This window comes from Melanerpes formicivorus, unplaced genomic scaffold, assembly GCF_026170545.1.
Source record: "Melanerpes formicivorus ecotype bairdi unplaced genomic scaffold, bMelFor1.0.p_v2 SCAF_274, whole genome shotgun sequence".
NCBI lineage: Eukaryota > Metazoa > Chordata > Aves > Piciformes > Picidae > Melanerpes > Melanerpes formicivorus.
Window position 1 is genome coordinate 185,001 of NW_027142626.1, and position 7,500 is coordinate 192,500.

A 7,500-nucleotide genomic window follows, 5' to 3' on the forward strand; every position below is an offset into this window, starting at 1 on the left:
GAGCACGTCTACTCGCCCAGGGAGAGCACGTCTACTCGCCCAGGGAGAGCACGTCTACTCGCCCAGGGAGAGCACGTCTACTCGCCCAGGGAGAGCACGTCTACTCGCCCAGGGAGAGCACGTCTACTCGCCCAGGGAGAGCACGTCTACTCGCCCAGGGAGAGCACGTCTACTCGCCCAGGGAGAGCACGTCTACTCGCCGAGGGAGAGCACGTCTACTCGCCCAGGGAGAGCACGTCTACTCGCCCAGGGAGAGCACGTCTACTCGCCCAGGGAGAGCACGTCTACTCGCCGAGGGAGAGCACGTCTACTCGCCGAGGGAGAGCACGTCTACTCGCCGAGGGAGAGCACGTCTACTCGCCGAGGGAGAGCACGTCTACTCGCCGAGGGAGAGCACGTCTACCTCCCGCCTGAGGGAGAGCACGGGGGGGGGGGGGACAAAGACAGGCGGCAGCAGCTTCGGTGAACGTCACCCGGGAGGCGACCGGGGCTGTCCCGGGGCAGTCCCGGGAAGCCGGCGTCCGACACAGGGAACCGTCAGCTGCCGGACCGGGGCGAATCCCCGCGGCCACGGCAGGGGTGGGGGCTCGAAGACAGCCGGCAGCCGCTTCGGTGAACGTCACCCGGGAGGAGACGGGGGCCCTCCCGGGACCGTCCCGGGAAGACGACGTTCGGCACGAGATCCCGGCCGCGGCCGGACCGGCTCGAAGCCTCGCGGTCCCGGCAGCAGCCGGAGCCGCTCGCCGCCTCGGGCTCCCGGCCCCCTACAGATCCGGCGACTCGTTCGCGGGCGGCGGGGGGAGGCAGTGGAGGGGGTGCGGGGAGAAGCGGCAGCGGAGGCGGAGGGGGGGGGGGCTCGAAGACAGCCGGCAGCCGCTTCGGTGAACGTCACCCAGGAGGCGATCGGGGCCGTCCCGGGGCCGTCCCGGGATGCCGGCTTCCGGCACGGGGGTCCCGGCCGCGGCCGGACCGGCTCGTATCCCCGCGGCTCCGGCAGGGGGGGGGGGGGCTCGAAGACAGCCGGCAGTCGCCTCGGTGAACGTCACCCGGCCGGCGACCGCGGCCGTTCCGGGGCCGTCCCGGGAAGCCTGCGACAGGCACGGGGTCCCAGCCGCGGCCGGACCGACTCGAAGCCCCGCGGCCCCGGCACGGGGGAGGCCCAAAGACTGGCGGCAGCCGCTTCGCTGAACGTCACCCGGCCGGCGACCGGGGCCGTCCCGGGGCCGTCCCGGGATGCCGGCTTCCGGCACGGGGTCCCGGCCGCGGCCGGACCGGCTCGAATCCCCGCGGTCCCGGCAGCAGCCGGAGCCGCTCGCCGTTCGGGCTCCCGGCACCCTACGGATCCGCCGACTCGTTCGCCGGCGGCGGGGGGAGGCAGTGGAGGGGGTGCGGGCAGAAGCGGCAGCGGAGGCGGAGGGGGGGGGGCTCGAAGACAGCCGGCAGCCGCTTCGGTGAACGTCACCCGGCCGGCGACCGGGGCCGTCCCGGGGCCGTCCGGGGATGCCGGCTTCCGGCACGGGGTCCCGGCCGCGGCCGGAGCGGCTCGAATCCCCGCGGTCCCGGCAGCAGCCGGAGCCGCTCGCCGTTCGGGCTCCCGGCACCCTACAGATCCGGCGACTCGTTCGCCGGCGGCGGGGGGAGGCAGTGGAGGGGGTGCGGGGAGAAGCGGCAGCGGAGGCGGAGGGGGGGGGGGGGCTCGAAGACAGCCGGCAGCCGCTTCGGTGAACGTCACCCGGCCGGCGACCGGGGCCGTCCCGGGGCCGTCCGGGGATGCCGGCTTCCGGCACGGGGTCCCGGCCGCGGCCGGACCGGCTCGAATCCCCGCGGTCCCGGCAGCAGCCGGAGCCGCTCGCCGTTCGGGCTCCCGGCACCCTACAGATCCGGCGACTCGTTCGCCGGCGGCGGGGGGAGGCAGTGGAGGGGGTGCGGGGAGAAGCGGCAGCGGAGGCGGAGGGGGGGGGGGGCTCGAAGACAGCCGGCAGCCGCTTCGGTGAACGTCACCCGGGAGGCGACCGGGACCGGCCCGGGAAGCCATCGTCCGGCCCGGGATCCCGGCCGCGGCCGGACCGGCTCGAATCCCCGCGGCCCCGGCACGGGGGAGGCCCAAAGACTGGCGGCAGCCGCTTCGCTGAACGTCACCCGGCCGGCGACCGGGGCCGTCCCGGGGCCGTCCCGGGATGCCGGCTTCCGGCACGGGGTCCCGGCCGCGGCCGGACCGGCTCGAATCCCCCCGGTCCCGGCAGCAGCCGGAGCCGCTCGCCGTTCGGGCTCCCGGCACCCTACGGATCCGGCGACTCGTTCGCCGGCGGCGGGGGGAGGCAGTGGAGGCGGTGCGGGGAGAAGCGGCAGCGGAGGCGGAGGGGGGGCGGGGGGGGACGATAGTGGCGGGGGGCGGGGGGTGCTCGAAGGCAGCCGGCAGCCGGTTCGGTGAACATTCGCCGGGGCGGGGGGGCGACCTGTCCGTGCCCGGGGCAGCCCCGGGAAGCCGGCAGCCAGCACGGGGTCCCGGCAGCACCTGTTCCCTGCCCTGGGACTTGCCGTGCCCGGCGGCCGGTTGCCGGGTGGGGGGAGCGATGAGAGGCGGGGCGCAGCGGCCGGGGCAGCGCCGGGCCGCAGCGGGGGGCTGGGCGGGTGGGGTAGGCGTCGAGCGGCAAGCCCTCGGCTGCAGCGAATGTTCGGCGGTGCGGGGCGGGGGGGGGACGGGACGACACGTTGGGGGCGCCGAGTCCGAGCCACCCCCGGCCCCAGGGGCGGCCGGAGGGGGAGGCCGGTGCCTGGCCCTGGGAGCTGCTGGGCGCCGGATGGCCGAGGGTGCGTCAGAAGCCGCCCGAGCGGTCGAGCAGGTCCTCCAGAAAGGCCTAGGGTGGCTTCGAGGGCCCCGGGAGCAGTCGAGGGAGGCCTCCAGGCAGGTCTGGAGTGGATGGGAGGCCTTCCAAAGCAGACAAGGGAGCCTGCAGAGCGTGCGGGGGAGGCTTCTGGTGCGGCCTGGGGTGGGACGGAAGCCTGCAGAGCGTGCGGGGGAGGCTTCTGGTGCGGCCTGGGGTGGCTGAGAAGCCTGCAGAGCGTGCGGGAGAGGCTTCTGTTGGGGCCTGGGGTGGCTGAGAAGCCTGCAGAGCGTGCGGGGGAGGCTTCTGCTGCGGCCTGGGGTGGCTGAGAAGCCTGCAGAGCGTGCGGGGGAGGCTTCTGCTGCGGCCTGGGGTGGCTGAGAAGCCTGCAGAGCGTGCGGGGGAGGCTTCTGCTGCGGCCTGGGGTGGCTGAGAAGCCTGCAGAGCGTGCGGGGGAGGCTTCTGGTGCGGCCTGGGGTGGGACGGAAGCCTGCAGAGCGTGCGGGGGAGGCTTCTGGTGCGGCCTGGGGTGGGACGGAAGCCTGCAGAGCGTGCGGGGGAGGCTTCTGGTGCGGCCTGGGGTGGGTCGGAAGCCTGCAGAGCGTGCGGGAGAGGCTTCTGCTGCGGCCTGGGGTGGGTCGGAAGCCTGCAGAGCGTGCGGGAGAGGCTTCTGTTGGGGCCTGGGGTGGCTGAGAAGCCTGCAGAGCGTGCGGGGGAGGCTTCTGCTGCGGCCTGGGGATGGCTGAGAAGCCTGCAGAGCGTGCGGGGGAGGCTTCTGCTGCGGCCTGGGGTGGCTGAGAAGCCTGCAGAGCGTGCGGGGGAGGCTTCTGGTGCGGCCTGGGGTGGCTGAGAAGCCTGCAGAGCGTGCGGGGGAGGCTTCTGGTGCGGCCTGGGGTGGGACGGAAGCCTGCAGAGCGTGCGGGGGAGGCTTCTGGTGCGGCCTGGGGTGGGTCGGAAGCCTGCAGAGCGTGCGGGAGAGGCTTCTGTTGGGGCCTGGGGTGGCTGAGAAGCCTGCAGAGCGTGCGGGGGAGGCTTCTGCTGCGGCCTGGGGTGGGCTGAGAAGCCTGCAGAGCGTGCGGGGGAGGCTTCTGCTGCGGCCTGGGGTGGCTGAGAAGCCTGCAGAGCGTGCGGGGGAGGCTTCTGCTGCGGCCTGGGGTGGCTGAGAAGCCTGCAGAGCGTGCGGGGGAGGCTTCTGGTGCGGCCTGGGGTGGCTGAGAAGCCTGCAGAGCGTGCGGGGGAGGCTTCTGGTGCGGCCTGGGGTGGCTGAGAAGCCTGCAGAGCGTGCGGGGGAGGCTTCTGGTGCGGCCTGGGGTGGGACGGAAGCCTGCAGAGCATGCGGGGGAGGCTTCTGGTGCGGCCTGGGGTGGGACGGAAGCCTGCAGAGCGTGCGGGGGAGGCTTCTGGTGCGGCCTGGGGTGGGTCGGAAGCCTGCAGAGCGTGCGGGAGAGGCTTCTGCTGCGGCCTGGGGTGGGGTGGGAAGCCTGCAGAGCGTGCGGGGGAGGCTTCTGGTGCGGCCTGGGGTGGCTGAGAAGCCTGAAGAGCGTGCGGGGGAGGCTTCTGGTGCGGCCTGGGGTGGCTGAGAAGCCTGAAGAGCGTGCGGGAGAGGCTTCTGGTGCGGCCTGGGGTGGCTGAGAAGCCTGCAGAGCGTGCGGGGGGAGGCTTCTGGTGCGGCCTGGGGTGGCTGAGAAGCCTGAAGAGCGTGCGGGAGAGGCTTCTGCTGCGGCCTGGGGTGGCTGAGAAGCCTGCAGGGCGTGCGGGGAGAGGCTTCTGCTGCGGCCTGGGGTGGCTGAGAAGCCTGCAGAGCGTGCGGGAGAGGCTTCTGGTGCGGCCTGGGGTGGGTCGGAAGCCTGCAGAGCGTGCGGGAGAGGCTTCTGCTGCGGCCTGGGGTGGGTCGGAAGCCTGCAGAGCGTGCGGGGGAGGCTTCTGCTGCGGCCTGGGGTCTCTGGGTGGCCTCTAGAGAGGTGCAAAAGACCCTCTGGGTTGGGCTGGGGTGGCTCTTGGACCCCTGCCACACAGTGGAGAGCGGCCTCCGGCCCGCCACCTGTGTCCCTGTGTGCCTGAGTGCCTGTGTCCCTGTGTCCCTGTGTCCCTGAGTGCCTGAGTGCCTGAGTGCCTGTGTCCCTGTGTCCCTGTGTCCCTGTGTCCCTGTGTGCCTGAGTGCCTGTGTCCCTGTGTCCCTGTGTCCCTGTGTCCCTGAGTGCCTGAGTGCCTGAGTGCCTGTGTCCCTGTGTCCTTGTGTCCCTGTGTCCCTGTGTCCCTGTGTGCCTGAGTGCCTGTGTCCCTGTGTCCCTGTCTGTGTACCTGTGTGCGAGAGTGTCCGGCACGCCACCCAGCGGCGGCGGGCAAGCAGGTAGGCGGGTGTGGGCGGGCCGGCGAGGGCCAGTGTGAGTTTGGGGGGTGGGAGGGGAGGCGGCAGCTGGAAGCGTCAGAGGAGGGGGCGTGGCTCCGGCTGGCCCCGGGAGCAGGTTCCCGGGACCGGGGACCGGCTGGACCCGGCGAGTGGTTGATCCCGGGGCGGGGGGCAGAGGCGGCGGGAAGCGGCAGCTGCGTGTGCGGCGGGGGGGGTGGAGGGCGAACCGCGGCGGGAAGCGGATGCTTCAGAGCAGGTTTACGGGGGCGGGGACGGACGACACCACCTGTCCCCGCCCCGGGACGGGCTGGACCCGGCGCCCTGGACCCGGCGCCGTGTACCCGCCGCCGCCCCCGCCGCCGCCCCCCTCCGCCACCCCGGGACCCCGACGTTTTTTGGCGCCCGCGCCTTTTTTTGCTCCCCGCCTGCCCGCGCTGCCCCGGGCCCTCCCCCGGGGCGGGGCGGGAGGGAGGGAGGGACGGACGGACGGGTAGCCGGGGATCTCCGAGCGCGCGCCACCAGACCGAGGCGGGTCCCGGCGGCGGCGGCGGCGGCGGCAGCAGCAAGCGACGGCGGGGGGGCAGGCTAGGGAGAGAGGGGGAGCGGCATGCGGTAGGCTGGGGGGTTTGTTTCGGGGGGGAGGGGTGGGGGGGGGTGGCAGCGGTCAGCGAGAGCGGGGAGAGGGGGAGCGGCATGCGGTAGGGCTGGGGTGTTTTTGGGGTGGGGGCGTTGGGGGGATTAGCGGGGCGGGCGGGCAGCCCAGCCAAGCGGCAAGCCGGGGGGCGGGCGAGGGCGGCTTTAGGGCCGGAGGAGCGGAGCGCAACCTCCCCCGTGCAGGCTACAGCGTGGAGAGCAGCAAGTTTTTGGGGACGGGGGACGACGGACGGGAGGGGCAGCGGCGAGAGGCTAGCTGCGGCAAGGGGCACCGGCACGGCCGCCCTAACAGCGCCGCCTCGGACCGCAGGGGTTAGAGAGCAGCCGGGCAGCCCGCGTCGCGATCCCCCCTCCAGGGGACAATGTGGGAAGGGGAAGCCGCGGCGGCTTTGGCGGGGGGTGCCCAGCTGCTAGCGGCTTCGGGGGGCAGTTAGCGGCGGCGGGGCGGGGGGAGATGGGTCGCGGCAGCGGCAAGAGATAACGGCGGGCGGGGGGGCTCCGTGCAAAGCGGTAACGGGAGCCGGGGGGTGTGGGGAGCTGGGGGTGGCAGCAGCGGCAAGAGGCAACGTCGGGAGGGGGGGCTCCGCGCAAACCGGTAACGGGGGCCGGGGGGTGTGGGGGGGGCGGTGGCGGCCGCGGCAAGAGGCAACGGCAGGCGGGGGGGCTCCGCGCAAACCGGCAGCGGGGGGGGGGCGGGGGGTAGCGGCAAGAGGCAACGGCGGGAAGGGGGGGCTCCGCGCAAACCGCTAACGGGAGCCGGGGGGTGTGGGGAGCTGGGGTGGCAGCAGCGGCAAGAGGCAACGTCGGGAGGGGGGGCTCCGCGCAAACCGGTAACGGGGGCCGGGGGGTGTGGGGGGGGCGGTGGCGGCCGCGGCAAGAGGCAACGGCAGGCGGGGGGGCTCCGCGCAACCGGCAGCGGGGGGGGGCGGGGGTACGGCAAGAGGCAACGGCGGGAAGGGGGGGCTCCGCGCAAACCGGCAGCGGGGGGGGGCGGGGGTAGCGGCAAGAGGCAACGGCGGGAAGGGGGGGCTCCGCGCAAACCGGCAGCGGGGGGGGGGGCGGGGGTAGCGCAAGAGGCAACGGCGGGAAGGGGGGGCTCCGCGCAAACCGGCAGCGGGGGGGGGGCGGGGGTAGCGGCAAGAGGCAACGGCGGGAAGGGGGGGCTCCGCGCAAACCGGCAGCGGGTGGGGGCGGGGGGTAGCGGCAAGAGGCAACGGCGGGAAGGGGGGGCTCCGCGCAAACCGGCAGCGGGGGGGGGCGGGGGTAGCGGCAAGAGGCAACGGCGGGAAGGGGGGGCTCCGCGCAAACCGGCAGCGGGGGCGGGGGGGGAGGCGGTCAGGAGCGGGGGGAGATTTCTAGAGATGCCGGCAGACCTTCTCCCCGGAGAACAGCGCTGTTGAAGAAAAGACTGCTTCAGAACACAACCTTTAATGAAAGACGCTCGATGAAAACAACACTTAATAAAAGAAGGTTTCATGCCGACTGCCTCTCTTCATTTACGCCGCCGCGGGGGGGGGGGGTTGGGGGGGGGGGGGGGGGGGGTTGGGGGCCGGGCGGGCGATACCAGGCGGCCCTCGTCCCGGGGAGCACGTCTACCTCCTGCCGCACGGCTCAGTGCACTAAGTCCCCCCTCGCCATGGAGAGCACGTCTACCTGCCAGCTCAGGGAGAG